Genomic DNA, 16,853 nt, shown 5'->3' with positions numbered 1-16,853 from the left:
TCAAAACAATCAAAATGTTTTCAATTTTACTGGTTTACTTCCAGATTTATTCTTTTAATCAAATTTCAACCAAACAAAATCCTCATTGCAATTGGGTTAGGATTAGGGTTACCATTCACTTGAGTTTGCAAAATGAGTTAAGAGATTTCGTTCAAAAACAGATTTTTTTTGTGAGGAGAGTAAAAAGAGTTTGTTGCAAACGAGTAAAACTCTTTTTTTAACAAGGTTTCTATGAATGCACTTGTGTATAAAAAGCTTTGTGTCGTAGTTAATTTTGTAGTCAATTTCGTAGTTAATTTAATTATCGTAGTTGTAAGAAATTTTTTATTATACTAGCTCTTTTCTTTATTATTATTTCTATTATTACCTCTATTATTATCTCTATCATTATTTCTCAATTACTAAGAGCATTTACAAAAGAAGATTAGCATGCCTCCTGAGTTTAAAGAATTATCAAGCTTCAATCAACTAAAGAATTTTTAAATAAATCAATAAATAATAATATGTATATAAGAATATTTATATTGTAATAAAAATACTCTAAGCTCATAACAGCCTTTTTTAATTTTGAAATGCGTTAGATGTTATTTGTACTGCATTTAATGTTCCAGATTTTTAAAGTTAAGTTACGTAATAAAAACTGTAAATCTTTAAATTAACATAGTAACAAGAAATACACACTAAAAATATTATTCCATTGTTAAAACACTCAACTTGCCCTTTTTATAAACTCATAATCTGCATTCTAATGCTAAATATCTCCTACTAACTTTTCTTTTGCAATCTTCCATCCGTTCATCTGTCCGGATTACCTATTCACCTATCCATTCATCCCATCTTTCATCCATACATTTGCTCAATAAGTAATCAAAATTTCAAAAAAATGTTTTGCTCATGAATCAAAATAGTTTCCTAACTAATTCTCGCTTGGAAGTTTTTCTCTAGTATTCTAAAGACAAACAAACTCTGTGTTTTTAACCAAAATCCCGAAGGACATCATGAATGAAACTATATTGAAACCAGATGTAAAGCTAGTGAAAACTGTGCCCAATTTAAACCTGATAATAATATGACATTAAAAGATAAACCATTATGACAATCAGACTGAAAATTGTAAAATGAATTTATATTTCTTTGATTAATCTTTAAGTAATTTCCGAGAAATTTCGCAATAAGATTGATTTTTCTTAAAGTAACAGTCTTTTATTTAACGAAATTTGTTAATAGAACAAATATGTTATAAATATAAAAAATCTTTCATTTTATTACGAATATTTATTCAAAAATAAAATAGGCACTTTCAACGCAGTAGGCTGGTTCAAAGAGTTTGACCCAGCAGCACTTTGGTGGTATGTATTGGGAATTCAAAAAGACTCCACTCAAGCCACATACCAAAAACAACGCAAAAGTAGTGTAAGGCCTCATCTGCAGAATGGCTTGTAGCTTACTTATAGAAGTATTTAAGTATAAAAGTTACTGTCAGCGCATATTTTCTATTTTTATTTAAGATCTATTAGCTAAAAATTGTTAAACATTTGATGTAAAATTTGTTGGAGATTTAAAAAGAATGGCAAAACACTGAAATCAATCACAACAATATACATTGCTAAAATTAATTTTAGCATTTTTTGTTAATGTATTATAAGTTATCTATAAAAATAGATATCTATATACAGGTTTTTTATTATGAGAAAAGTGTTAAGACAAATGTTTACAGAGAATGAAAACCTCTGATCGATCCAATCACCAATACCATTAATATCGCCAATAATATTAGTGGGAAATCTTTGTTTAGAATTTTCCTTTTTTCACACACGCATTTAAAAATCAACACATTCTTATTCAACATTATCTAGTAACTGATGACACAAGAAACTTTTAAAGTTTAAACTTTTAAAGTAAGAGTTTGGATGTTTGTAATAAAGTACATTTTAAAAGTAATGCATAGTGAACAATCTCTGGAAAATCTGGCGATCTGCCTTGTGGATTGTAAAGCTGTCTCTCAATGACATCATATAAATAGCCTTGTAATTATCTAATGCAGTGTTTCTAATAGGGAAAGTTTATTAGCTACTAATTTTGTGTTTTTGATTGTTTTTTATAACAAAATAGTTTATCGTAAAAGTAGCACACCTTTATACTGCAAATGTCTGCATCAACTTTGTTAATTTTAACATAGCAATTATGTAATATTGTTAGAACATTATTCTAATTAAATGTCTATCATATATTTGTTAGAACATTATCCTGGTTAAATGTCTATCATATTTGTTAGAACATCATCCTGATTAAATGTCTATCATATATTTAAAGTTAACTTAATTTTTAAAATATTAGAAAATAAAACTTTGCAGTTTGTAAGTTTTTGTTGTCTAAATAATCAGGACTACTTTTTGGTGCAGCAGGTTTACTTACCAGGCCTCTTACACATCCCTTCAAAAATGTGTCGTGTAGACCACAATTGGGTCAATTGAGCTAAAAGAGTTACAAGGTTTATGAACTAAATAGTGAAAAATTATTTAGATTTAAATATAAAATAGATTATTCATTAACATCTCTTTTAAATTAATAGTTATTTATTTGCATCTTTTTAAATCGATAGTTATTTATCATTGACTTTTTGTATTGCGCTCTGATAAGAATTTGAATATCTTCAAACTTTTGACATGTAGCTTGTACTCAAAAATATTGCAACTTTTCCGATAAAAAAAATGAGCAACTACACTGTTATCAACTTATGAGTGATTATATTAGATTGAGTGATGATATCAATTTGCAAAGATATTAGATGAGTGATGATATTAGATTGAAAATATTCGATTGCATTAAAATGAGTGATGATATTAGATGGCAAATATTAGATTGTATTAAAATGAGTGATGATATTTGGTTACAAAGAGTATTTCAATCTAATATCATATTTTCGCTTATATGCTATAAAGAGTCTGCAGCATTTTTACATTACATAACAAATTAATGAATTAATGACTTTCATTTCAGTGATATTCCTGTGACCTGACTTTTTCTCCTAATATTTGCTTGGGTTGGAATTTTTCGAATAATATAGTTATCCCAATTGAAGAAACTATTTTTGCTGATTTAAAAGTTATGACTGTTGCTGAGATAAATTGATATACTATTATTATCATACATTATTTTGTAATTTTCTCTATATCTATGAATAGTGTTCCATTGCTTAAACTTTACAAGATAACCTCCAAGTTTTCAGGATACAATATATCGTGAGGTTAGAATTACTTTTTTCTATCTCCAATTTTAAACGTTGGGAGAAAATGAGTTATTAATTTTAGTAAGCAATAATTAATTTTAAAATATATTTCATTTTTTAAATCTTTTTTTAAAACAATTTGTTTAAATATAAATTATTTAAATCATAAGTTATTATTTCTTTAACAATCAAAGCTAAAAACTTTAAGTAATTTTTGCTTTTAGCAAAAAGTCAAAAACTTTTGCCAACGTTTAAAATGGAATTAAAATAATTCTAAGCTCGCGATATATTAGGAATTTTTTTTCAGGATGATGCTTAGAGATCTTAAAAGAATTTAGGTTTGTAACAATTAGGGGTTGAGTTAATTATTTGAGTTTTGTGCCAGAATTTTTTAAATTTTAACCTTTGATGGACTACGAACTCCGGAATTTTTAAAGTAGATTTAGCCATCTCGCTGTAAACAAAAACCATTTAAGAATGAATGAGAAGAGCTGCTTCCACCTCAGTTGCATATGCATATATGTGTGTATGTATGTATGTATATAGCTAGAGAGATAAGTATCCGAACAAAAAATTATATTGTGAAAAATAAACTTTCGCAAGTTATTTCAGAAAAAAAAATATGTTCAGGTAAAAACGTTTATGATTACTCTAAAAGTATTCAAACATGAACAAAGTTTTCAGAATGATGATTAAAAAAAGATTTTTAATTCAAGGTGTATTATAATCAAATAAGAAGTAACCGCTTATAATCGACTGATATTTTCCAACATATTTTATTCATCAAGAAGCAGATTGAATGCACTTTGAATGGCAGGCTCAAAGAACAGATCTTAATCCAATTGAACATTTTTTTCTGGACCAAAAAGCGGGCGCACGATGTCTCAAAAAGAAAGAAGAGCTGAAGATGTTGTTTCAAGAAGCTTGGACTCAAATTAATCCAGATACGAAAAAGAAGTTAGTTGAATCAATGCAAAGTTGACTTGCAAAAATCATCAAAGCCAATGGTGACCCAAATTAATATTAAAAAGTCACAAAAGCCAATTAACTATTCACAAAAATGATTTATTTTACTCAAAAACCTTCGCCCTCACAGATTATTAAGATATACTTAGCCATCTACTGTGACAAGGAGGATCATATTTTAGTAATGTTAGTCCCTGACAGAAATACAGTTTTAATAGATGCTACCATTTGGCATGCATAGCTCTAATATTTGGTATGCACTATTTGTTAAACTTTGTGTGCAAGACAATGTATTCAGTGTAAACCTAAAACTATTTATTCAATTTGAAAAAACCCAGCAAAAAAATGACCTTCTTTAAAATGGGTAAAAAAAGGTAAAAATTAAAAAGGGTTCTAATATTTTTTTTGTGAACTATCGGATTATCAGCTTGTGGAATATTAACGGAATTTTTAGCCTTTGTTATAGCTAAAGCTAACAACATTACAAATAACTTTAACAAACTCGAATGGCCGGGAAGAAGATTTAATATACATTTATCCGAAGACATCACAATGGTTGCATAGTAATTACGAATAAAAATCAATTGCACGCGCACAAAGTTTTAACAAGAAACGAGTGAAAACTTTAATTTACTTTCAAAGTTGTAACTGGAAGAAAAATTAATTTCAGACAAACTTTACAACACTGATGAAACTAGCCTATCAACAGTACAAGATAGTCAGATGAAAATAATTAGAAAATTAAGTCACTACCGTAGTCTGTGTATCTGCAGCAAACTTCTGTGTCCCACCTATGTTAATTTATAAACGCAAAAAGATGAAGCCAGAAATGACAAATGATGTATCACCAGGATTATTATTTTGTACGTAAGAGAAAGGCTGGTCGTCTAATAAATATTTTGCAGTCTGCTCGTTTTATAAATGTTCTCAAGAAAACCCTGGAAAGTATAAATATATATAGATCTGGTAAAGTTGTTATGCAAAATTTAACAATTATTTTTGTTCAGAATTTTATGCAAAATTTAACAATTATTTTTTTATAGAGTGCGTAAAAACTCATAAGAAAAAAGTTTGATTTATAAAATCAAGTCTACTTTTCTAAAACATGATAAAAACTAAAAATAAATAGATAAAGTATCTTTATTTATCCTTAGCACGACAGTCATTCAATATGTCCTCCTTTTTTTTTTTGAAAGCTTTGCCTTGGGTGAGTTTTAATTTCAGTCCAGAATACAATCTTTATGTTTTGACTAAACCCAGGGCAAAAACTTCTTTTTCAATAGATCTAGGTAGACATCAGTTGTTGTGATATGAGGATCACAAGCAATACAAACTGTTGATCTTACAAACTCACCATTTAGAAAAACATTAGAGAATATGCCAAATTACTACCAACAAAATGCAAAATTCCTGTTAAAAAAAAGCGCACACCAAACCAAATCTAAAACAAATAAACTTATGAGTTGCGAAAAAAGGGTTAAAATATTTGCTGCAACTTTATTTGTTGGAATGTCTTTAAAATATCTTTTAATTTTTGTAATTCTTTTAAAAGTTAAGTATTTTATTGGTATAATTTTTTCAAAGATATGAACTATTCCAATTAAGGAATCTACCTATTCTAATTAAGGACACCAGTTAGCTTGATTGGAACAAAGTGGTTCTTTGAAAAACTAAAGTTTATTTCCAGTAAAAGAGGGGTGAATAAAGTAAACTATGATTGCAAGAATTGTAGGATTTATTTTTGTAGGATTGTATCTTTGTATTAATCAGTCAAAAAAAACTTTCATAGTTAAGTCATCTTCGGTGAACAAGCATTTATTCCTTTGGTGTTCCAAATATGGATATAAGTTATTTTAATGGCTTAATCAGATTTTAACTTACAAGGCCCTTAGTTATAGACAATTTTATAATAACGTTAATAACTTTTCATTTTTAGTTGTTGAATTATTCACAATGTTCAACATCTTACCGTTGGTTTACTATTACATAGCTTGTCGATTGATGTGAAGAATTTTTTCTTCTTTCTATGCAAGAATTTAATTATATATTGTAAAATTAAAAAAAGTGTATATACCTTTTCTTTATACCTTTTCTTTATTTTATTAAAAATCACATTGAATTCTTGATTGCTTCAGCACTTTTATTACCAATTTTCCTTTTTTCGTTTCTTTCGTACCGTAAATTTTTTTAACTTAATTGCTTTTGCACCAGTATTGTAAATTTTTCTTCCATCATTGCCTTGGTAACTGTATTACCCATTTTTCTGACAAAATCGATTAGAGTTCATGAATTCTGAAAAAAACATACTCGTGTATTGTTAGATAATTCAATCAAGAAAAAAAAGTGCATTTTATAATCAAAAAAATCTGAGGACAAGTTAGGGTAGCCTTTTTCGACTATATTTTGGTTGTACTCTTTTACTTCTTTGGCCTCTCCTCGCTGATCACTGTTTGCTTACCTTTTGCTAAAACTAGTAATCGTGAGGGTCTTAATAGGGTGCGAGGTGGTAGTGAAAATATAAAAATTAACAAGCAATTCCCCTATTGCATTAACCTCTCCAAGAGTAGGTACATTCAGATAGAAGTGAATGAAATACCATCTGAAAGTAGAATTTGCAAATGTTGTGTAGAATATTTCAATAATCATGAGATCATGAGATCATGAGAAGATTATTTTTATGCAGAATAAATAATCATAAATTGTTAGAATTTTTTTTTTAATTTAGGAGAAAATATTTATTTACTTTAACCACTCGTTTTCGAAAAAAAGTCATAAAATGATGGATGTAAATGGATGTTTTCTTGGAATTAGGGTTTACATTTACAAGTTAAAAACATTTGAAAGCGGAAAAGACCTCCTCTTCACGCGTTTTTTTTTGTCAGCATCTTGGTTATAAAATAATTTTAAAAAACAAAAACGAGACTATAGTTTTATTTTTTCTACAGAAACCTAAATCAGAAAGCAAACTAAACTTAAAAAATGCTTTTACAATAGAAGCGTAACTAGAATCTAAATATTCATCATATAACCTGAATCAAAAACTAAGATAAAATTAAAAAAGGTTTTTAAACCCACAGTCAGAATTCAAATTAAAACTCGCAAACCAGAATTTGATTAACATTTTTTTGCTCCTGTTGCAAATACTCAGAACAGAATTACTTTCGGTTGCTTTCCTTTCAGAAAAATTCTCCTCCTGAGAACTTTCCTTTCAACTGCTTCATTCGATTTAATTCCAAGTTTCGGTATTTGTGGATGAAACTCCAAAACACATAAAGCCACCTGGATGAGTCATTTTCGAAATCGACTAATGCTACTACAATTAAACTATAACTGGATAAGATGCTTTGAATGCTGCCTGCACGTAGGTTACAGTTCATAGCTAGGTGCGTTGGGAGGCAAGAGAAGATTAAGTAAAAACATTTTTTGACAAAAAGAACAAATGCGTTCAACAAAAAATGAAGACTGAATTAGGGCTTATTGTAAATCTTCTAAAAACAAGTGATTGTGGTATAGGAAATTATATAGGTACGGCAAGGAGAACATTTAAAAAAAAAGTATTAAAGATCCTAGGCCTTAATGCACCTTTTCTCCAAAGGTTTCAAATATTTGTGTAATTTCCATGCAAAGATGCTATCAACCAAGATGAACTTGAAAAAATGCATAAGAAAAAACCGTTCAGCATGCTCGTCACTCACTGCTACAATTTGAGGGTATGAAATTCAGACGAGAGTTTAGAAAACTCTTGTCTGAATTTCATACTCTCAAATTTTAACTATAAATAAAATAAAAACTCTCGTCAAACTATAAAATTTTAAATAAAATAAAACTCTTGTCATTTTTTTAGAGCATGCTTTAACCAAGATATTTTTTGGTCTGGATGAGTGTTTCAACTATTTCCTTGTAGTTTGCTGCTAAATTGTTATCAAAAAAATTTGATGTAATTCATGCAGCTTTTTCCTTGCTATGCAGCAGAGAAAGATCATTAACAAGAGAAGAGATTTCTGGACCAACAAAATTTCCATCATTTATTTTTGTAGCACTGAGTAATGAAAACTAACCTATCGGGCACATGAATACTGTTTTTGTAGCACTGAGTAATGGAAATTAACTTATCGGGCACATGAATACTGTTTTACTCTTGTCCGTTGTCTTTACGAAGTTTTTCATTAACCCCAACTTCATGGGAAATGGAGGTAGGATAACCTTATAGCTGTCTACAAATGCTAGATACTTTTATTTTCCCGGATTTAATGTCTGCCGCAGCAGTCAGCTCCCTTTTGATTTAGTGCATTTCTGCGGTTGTCCCATTGACATAGGAAGCAACAATACTAGTATATCCAACTTGAAAACCAAGTAAGATAGCAACCACTTTCAGTTCATCACAGATTGACTACTGTTGTTGATTGCAGCTAATACATCTTGTGAGCTCTTTGACCGTAACAGAATGCCATTATGTACCAATACAGCTTTAAGACTTGTCTTAGAAAATCAACAACAACCTAAGTCATAGCAGAACAATAATGCACATAAATCTCGCGAAGAATTGATTATTTTTGTTAGCAGCATCAATAGTATACAGTTCACCAAGTTTCTACAATCTGAAATTGGTGTTGAGGCAACCAGGAGTTCTTTTGTAGAGCAGCGGTTGTTTTTCACAACTTTTTTAATCATATTAAAATAGTAAATAAATATAGAAATCTAGAAAATTTTAATTGAACTACACTATGGCAACGAAACCTTCGATTTGTTAGGAAAGTAAAAACTGCTACAACTTTTGATGTGATTTTAGGTGGAAAAAATGTATGTTGTAAAATTAGTGATCACCTGTCTCTTTTGTATCATGTTTCAAATTATTTCACATTCACGTCATACAGAAACAAGTCTTTTACAATCCAACTGCTTAATGGCATATAATTCAGTAATGAGAATTAATTGCACTTATGTTAATTGAACTTTCAATTGAAAAATTGCGAAAAATGAAATGGAAAGAAAAAAAACTGCTATAATAATTGCAAATTTACATCTGCAATAAATTTATAGGATTTCTTTTCAAATGGATAAATAGAAAATTACAGTTAACTTCCTAATACAAGCCCTTAAAAACCATTATACATCCTGTAAGTTAATAGACAGCTCGCCGCTAGTATTAGGTCTTGCTTTTAATTCCCCAAAATTATTCAGCTGGTTTCTTATTCACAAAACAATTCTGCCTCATGTGTTACATTACCTGCTTCTACCACGCATAATCACTTCTTCATTATGTAATTGGGTTTCCTCTATATCTATGACAACTGCCCCGCTGTTTACTTCTCAATCTTAACTTTATATTGTAAAATTAAAAAAAGTATGCGTACCTTTTTTTATGCTTTTTCTTTATTCTGTTAAAAATCACATTTAATTCTTGATTTCTTCAGCACTTTTATTACCAATTTTTCTTTTTTCGTTTCTTTTGCACCGTAAATTTTTCTTCTTTCTGTGAGGAGGGAGAACTAAATTAAAAACAACGATCGAAAAATACAAACACAATATGACTATCAACTCTTCATATAAATAAGTGATAAAGCATAAGAAGAAAAGTTAAATACAAGTGGAAAAAGACGTAAACACGAAGACTCATCAACCTACCACATAAATAAAAGATGAATTGGTATTGCTACCGAAAAACAACCAAAAACTATAAAGAGCTCAAAAAAAAAAATCGGAAGTCTTTAGAAGCAGAAAAGAAGAAAAGAAGACTAAATTTTAAAGAGAAAGTTTTAAGAAAGTTTTAAGAAGAAGATGTTTGTAATAAAAGTTTTAAGATAGTTTTAAGAATAGATATTTGTAATAAAAGTTTTAAGAAAGTTTTAAGAATAGATATTTGTAATAAAAAGAAGATATAAAAAAGAGGAGAAATTGATATAATCAGTATTGAACTCTGCAAGAAGCGTAAGAGAATATTATTTGTATTATATAAACGTGATGAACAAAAGAGTGCTAACCATTACCCACTAATAGAAAGTTTATTAAAATGTATTGTATAAAAAAAATCTGTATGAGGACGGTAAACACAACCTTAACCCTTTAACGATTAAACCTTACCCATTCTTAACAAAACTATCCCCAAACCTTGCCCTTTCCTAACCATGTAATCTCCACTCCTTCAACCCCGATCCCAACTCCACATTATCTTTCCACAATAACCTAGAGCCCAAACCACCCTTATATCCCGAATCCCATACCTCATCATTTTACTACATAGTACTAACAAAAATTAAGATAATAAAATATTTATAAAAACGCTGCACTCACACTTCATTGCTTTTGCACCTGTATTGTAAATTTTTCTTCTTTCCTTGCGTTGGCACCTGTATTGCCAATTTTTCTGACAAAATCATCTAGTGTTTAAGAATTGTAAAAAAAAATATGCTCGTGTATTGTTACATAATGTAAAATTTGAAATATTTAGGCCTAAAGCCATTATCTATACCTACATATTATGGCTTTAGGCCTAAGTTGAAAGCTCTGTGAGTTTATTCAACAATTCGCTTTAGTTGCCATTCGTTTTCAAATAAACTTAAAACTGTTCAAATAAACTTAAAACTATTAGTTTTGCATGGTTTTTTTTTTTTTTTTAATTAAACTGACTGATTTTAAGAACATTCTCTAAAATGTTGAAGAAAAAAGAGACTAGATCAAGACCCCACAGACCAAAGTTTTTAGCTGAGAGAGCCGAACTTTCACAGAGCACGATTTCTTGGAAACTCTCTCATTTCAGCAACTGATGCAACAGCATATTAAAAGTGCTGCTCCTGCTTGTGATCCTACTGAACCATGCTGTCTTCATATTAGTTTTAGCAACTGCGCAAACTTTGTAAAGTTTTGCGCCATGAATGCTAAGCACACAAAACAAGGGGGCATTGAAAATGAAGGCCCATGCGCATCAAAAATGTTAGAAATGTTTGCTTAAACTTGCAACCAATCCTAAGCTGTTTTGAAAGGTCAAGACTAGTTGTAAGTTGTAAAATTTGTAATCTAAAAATTTTACTGGTAATATAACATTTGCGAGTGTTTAACGTATTTTAACTAAAATAATAGTCTTAGTTTGATAAAAAAAAAAAAAAAAAAAATACAGCTCAAAATGAGAACCTTTTAAATTATACTTTTAAAGTTAGGTACATTTTTCTATATCATCTAAATATTAATAAAAGGAAATAATTGAAAATTACCATTTTACTTTTCGTTTTTGCTGCATTTTTTCCACTTTCAACAATTAAAATGTGCTAATCACGAAGGCTCAGCAGAGAATAATTAGTGCAAACGCAAGGAAATCACACGGGATTTGACGTAGCATTAAAAAAATAGCATTAAAAGAAACAGATTTTCAAGTAATTCAGGCACAATACATGTAAAAAATTTGATAAGGATTCTTGTTTAGATGAAAAACGTTTTGAAATATATATATTATCGTTTATTTAGCGGAATAAGCAAGTTTATTAACAAAAAAAATTCATGTGATGAAGTCGTTAAATTAGTATACTCCATCTCACGGCTTCATCGCATGAAATTAGTATACTCCATCTCACCACTTCATCGCATGATTTTTTTGGTTGACAATCTTGTATATGAATTTTTTAAGCATTTTGTTTACTCATGAAAATATATATATTGCCAATTATTACATTAACATATAGACAGTGTGTGTGTGAATGTGTGTACAGTAGAAATTAGATAAACAAATGTATAAATTACAGTTTAATATAAGTAAATGGGTAAATAAAGATATATATATACATATATATGTTTATATATATATATACATATATACATATATCCACATATATAATGATACAAGTGTGATTGTAAATGTAAAGCCTAGTTCTGATAGTGACGAAATACATATATAGGTATCTAATTATATATCATTACATAGTTATCGTTGTTTAATCTTTTTAAAATTTGTTAAAATGCAGCGAAACTTGATTTTAAGCGGTTGACAAATTCTTTTAAAGTGTCAAATCAGTGTAAAACAAGTTTATCTGGAGAAGATAATTTTCTGAATCTTTATAATTGTTTTAACCTGTTTTTTTTTTAAAAATAAAAAAAAAAAAAAAAAAAAAAATGCAGATGAAGCATTTCTCGCTCCTTGATTTTTTCTTACTCTTAGCGTTTAATCATTTTGAATGGATAAAAAATCCTGCAAGAATCTTTGAGTTACTGTGTTTATTACCTTGTAAATATCAGAAATGTTATTTTAATTAATATGATGCAAGAAATGATAATAATAACAAGGGAAACTGGGATAATGATTTTTCAATGCAGTTGCTAAAACATGTAAATAACAACATCTTTATTAAAGACTTATGTTTGCTACAGGCCAATTTTCAAAGGATATATATATTAGGACATACATTTTTTTATTGTCACTGTTTGTGTTATTGTTTTATTGCAAATAAAGCATGTGTAAAAATTTCATCATTACATTCTGCTGTTTCTATTGGGTTGGGAAATAAGTTATTTTACAACCATTTTTTTCTGCTTGACAAAGTGTATAATATTCATTCGATAAAGCTCTTCCTGCTCTACAAAACTATGCTTATCGTCTTTTTGATTAATTTAGTTTTTTATTACTTTTAAGGCTTTGAAATGGGATTTCCAGGAGGTAAAAAGCAAGATTTTTGATACACGCTTTTCTTTGCTTTTAATTGAGGCCAAAAGGCTGCTGAAGCAGCCCGGGGCATTTACAACGTATACGGAGGTGTTATAAACGAGTCTACATCACGGAAATGGTTTACAAAGTTTAAAAAATAGCGATTTTTACGTCTATGACATACCACGCAGCGGTAGACCTTCTGAATTCGACGAAGAGCGTCTCGAAGTACTTTTATACAGGTGGTCACCAAACAAGTCGTCAATTAGCCGAAAAAATGAACTGCGATTATAAAAAGGCTCTCAACCATCTTTATTCAATGGGATTTGCCGAAAAATCGGGAGCCTGGGTACCTCACAAGCTTAAATGAAAAAACAAAGAAAATCGCTTTCAAATTGCTTCTAAACACTCGCCCGCCATCAAGCAACACGTGGTCATAAACAGCGCTTTTTGTAACGAATAGTTACGGGAGATGAGAAATGGTGCTTATACATAAATATGAAGGAAAGAAAGGAATGGGTGGCTGCAGGAGATACGCCAAAGTCAAGAGTCAAGCATGAACTCCATCCAAAGAAGACCATGTTCTACGTTTGGTTGGACTAGGAGGGCATGTTGCACTGGGAAATACTTGAAACGAATGCCACGGTCAACAAGGAGCGCTACGTAACTCAGCTACACCACGTGAAAGAAGTTATTTGACTGAAAAGACCTTATTGACAAGATCAAACCATACCCCTTCTCAACAACGCTACTCTCCAAAAGCTTGAATGGGAGCTCCTTCAGCATCTGCTGTGTTCTCCTGACTTTGCATTCACGGATTGCCATACTTTCCGCTCCTTGTCGAACCATATGAAAGGCGTTACTTTTGACAATGAAGAAGACCTTAAAAACTGGATCAATAGCTTCTTCGATAACAGACCGGACGGTTTTTGGCAAAACGGCATTGATATATTGGTCGAAAGTTGGGAGGAGGTTGTAAACAGCAATGGCGAATACATAATTGATTAATACCTTGTTATAACTATTCATTTTTGTTTGAATAAAAGTCTTTGATAAAAATCTTACGAACTTATTCCCCGACCCAATATTACATCTCAGAGAATTACTGTCACTTTTTAAATTTTTGTATAATAGTTAACAACGAAAATGTCAAGCGATGCAAGTTTTATATCTTTTGCGCCCCTTTCTGCTAATTGATCAGTACTTAAACCTACGTTGTTTACATATTTTGGGGTTTGATTTTCACCAATTGACAGGTTAATAATAAAATTTTTGGTTCCTATCCCATCAATACTGCTACAGTCCAAAAACCCTGTATAAAGATTTGAGACTCTTTTCTGGTAGAAAACATTGAAGATATTACTAATTTGGTTGGGGTTTTAGTTTTGTGGTACTTTTTGCTTGTATTTTTGGAATGTTCTTCAGAATCTTCAGATATCAGAACGATCCGGAGATCAAATGTTGGAGGCAATTGATCCTGAGAATGTTCATGTTTTTCGATGTGACGAGAAATACAACTTGGCACTAAACACGGTATATTTTTTTAAATAAATTTGTTTTTTAACTAATGATGAATTGATTTTATCACCTCAATCATTTCGATTTAGAATCTAATGACGCTAGGTGCTTAACTCTTTCCGTGAAAATTTCATTTGTTTAGACCCTCGCAATTCGTGATCACTTACAAAAACATTCTAAAAAAACCAAACATTTTACTTTTTCCCTATACACTTTTAGAACTAGCCAGATGAAGAGATAAATACTAAAATATTAATCATAAATAAACCACGGACCAAAGATGATAAATTGTTCACTCAGCGTTTTTTTTGCAGTAATTTTAGTAGTCTTGGCTTCAGTTAATCACTATTTCAGCATTAAAAAACTTCAATGAAAGAATTATTTTGTGACCTCCTTAATCCAGTGAACCCCCTTCTGTCCAGTTGCAGGGAGTTCTAACCCCAGGTCTAGGGAAGGGCTTAGCCTTGGAATAAGTGTTGTAGTGAGGATTAGGGTTTTTTTTTAAAACAAGGGTTATTAGCAGGTACAATAATTAAAAAAAAAAAAAATGATGTTGCAAGTTATTTCTGTGCTTTTTTTTACCCTTAAAACGTTTAAAATTACCCTTAATTACTTTCTTGACACTTCTTTCCGATAACCAATTTGCCCTAATACTACCGATGGAGAAATAGTATAAAATGTATTTTTAAAATAATTTCAATCATAACTGATTAAAAAAATAACTGATTCAAAAACACTCTGCGGAAACTCGTTAGTGTGAAATGCTAAAGATTTTCGAAAATTAAGTTTGGGTACAGATTAAAGTCTTGTTTTTCATAAGGAATGACCTTTATAAACTAAATTAAGTAAAAATTGACATGTTTACGTGGGGCTGATAATACCTTACAAACAACATGTAAAGACTTATGTAATTTGGGGTAAAGATATTGCTTGTAGAGTTCTACATTTTCAGCTATAGGCCTTTAAAACTTGCATCACGGAAGGAACGATAGGTCAAAAACAAAACTATATTATTACAAAAACATAAAAAATCGGATCAAAAAATTACAGTGTTTTAAAAATTTGCCTTTATTGCTGATGAACTTCCTTTGAAGAAATTTTCCAACTTTCTAACTTTCCCAAGTGATCTTTTACACACTTTATTTGTCAATTCGGTGCCTAAAAGACTATCATTCCAAATATAGCAGTGTCTTTCCAAACACTCAAGGCCAGTTAATTCCAACTTTAATTTCGTTATATCGTCAGAGTTTCTTCTGCAAGAGAACCATGTTTTGGCCCAGTAATCTAAAATAAAATTGGATGTCACTATTGCAGATTCATTTTTGACTGCGTCAAAAGCATATATTTTAAGCAATAAATTGCTCTTGAATTTCATCGTGCATTAAGGATGAGAGAAAAACTTCTACGATGTCAAAATCCGATAATAAACGAAGTGATACGAAGCGAAGTTTGCAAAGTTTGCGAAGTTTGCGAAGTTTGCGAAGTTTGCGAAGTTTGCGAAGTTTGCAAAGTTTGCGAAGTTTGCAAAGTTTGCAAAGTTTGCGAAGATTACGAAGTTTGAAGGATTTTTAACTTTTTCAGATTTAGGAAACCACCGTTAACTTCGTCAAAGTGGAAGCGAAGTTGAAAAAATTTTTCTTTAACCAACTTCAGTCATGGAACTCTGCTTCAAACGTCTAACTTCGTCATAACACCTTTAACTTTGTTAGAAATACTGTTTTAAAAAATTCTTACCCTTTCTGTCGACTTTCTATTTGATTTTGCATTGATTCTTTATCAAGCTCATGAATTTCATTATATTGTTTTTTTGCATTTTGTTTAGAGAAGGATTGATAAAACCAAGTTTGTTCAAAAGAAATAGTTTTATCAGTATTTAAAAACCTTTATTTTCATTAAAATATTAGATAAACGATTAATAAAAATACATTGTAATATAGCATCATTCCCAATAGGTGTCAAAATAGGATTAAATAGCTTTGGTGGTAATATCTGCAGAACGCTTTCTATTTCCTCTAATGGAACAGGATTTTGAGCTCCGCCAATTTTGTTTAGCTCTCTTATTTAACTAAAATCAAAAGAACGGGTTAGAAACCCCAAAATCATCGTTCATATTATTAACTTAAAAGTATTATCGACAAAAAACATATATAGTAACAGCCTGTCAGAGAGAAGTCCCGCACTGTATATAATTTACTGATAAACATACAGTAAAGGCTAGAAACTCATAGTCCAATTATTTATGTTTTAATAAGGTTTTTTATAGTATAAATAACGTTTGCTAAGTGAACACAAGGCATCTTTTGTATGAAAAATAATTTTTATTTTTTCTTTTACTTATAAATCAACAAATTTGAACAGATTTGTTCAAATTTGTTGATTTGTGAGTAAAAGAAAAAAAAAGATTGAGACTCTGATGCTTACCCTTTACATTATTCAGTTTAACTTACTTAAGCACATACTTGAAATCTTCAAGTTTTGTCTACGCATTTCGCTCAAGCTAATTTTTGAAGT

The 16,853-nt window shown here is 30.0% G+C and overlaps 1 long non-coding RNA gene across 4 annotated transcripts; it reads right to left on the bottom strand.

The window, feature by feature from the left end:
• Positions 1-770: 770 nt before the first annotated feature.
• Positions 771-11,521, bottom strand: LOC149891219 (uncharacterized). Of its 4 annotated transcripts, XR_016450817.1 has the most exons (5): positions 11,404-11,518; positions 10,487-10,572; positions 9,550-9,668; positions 6,270-6,487; positions 4,949-5,133 (listed from the first exon to the last, which is right to left on the bottom strand). It is a non-coding gene; the product is annotated as an uncharacterized LOC149891219 (long non-coding RNA). The 4 variants fall into 4 exon arrangements; XR_016450814.1 differs by lacking the exons at positions 4,949-5,133; positions 10,487-10,572 and adding an exon at positions 771-949 and having other exon boundaries at positions 9,550-9,684; positions 11,404-11,521; XR_016450815.1 differs by lacking the exon at positions 4,949-5,133 and having other exon boundaries at positions 9,550-9,684.
• Positions 11,522-16,853: the final 5,332 nt, after the last annotated feature.

Source organism: Hydra viridissima, unplaced genomic scaffold (genome assembly GCF_058129835.1).
Source record: "Hydra viridissima isolate aposymbiotic clone 2 unplaced genomic scaffold, HvirCarnegie_v1 scaffold_3, whole genome shotgun sequence".
NCBI classification, from domain to species: Eukaryota; Metazoa; Cnidaria; class Hydrozoa; order Anthoathecata; family Hydridae; genus Hydra; species Hydra viridissima.
This window is presented reverse-complemented; position numbering and strand designations above follow the sequence as displayed.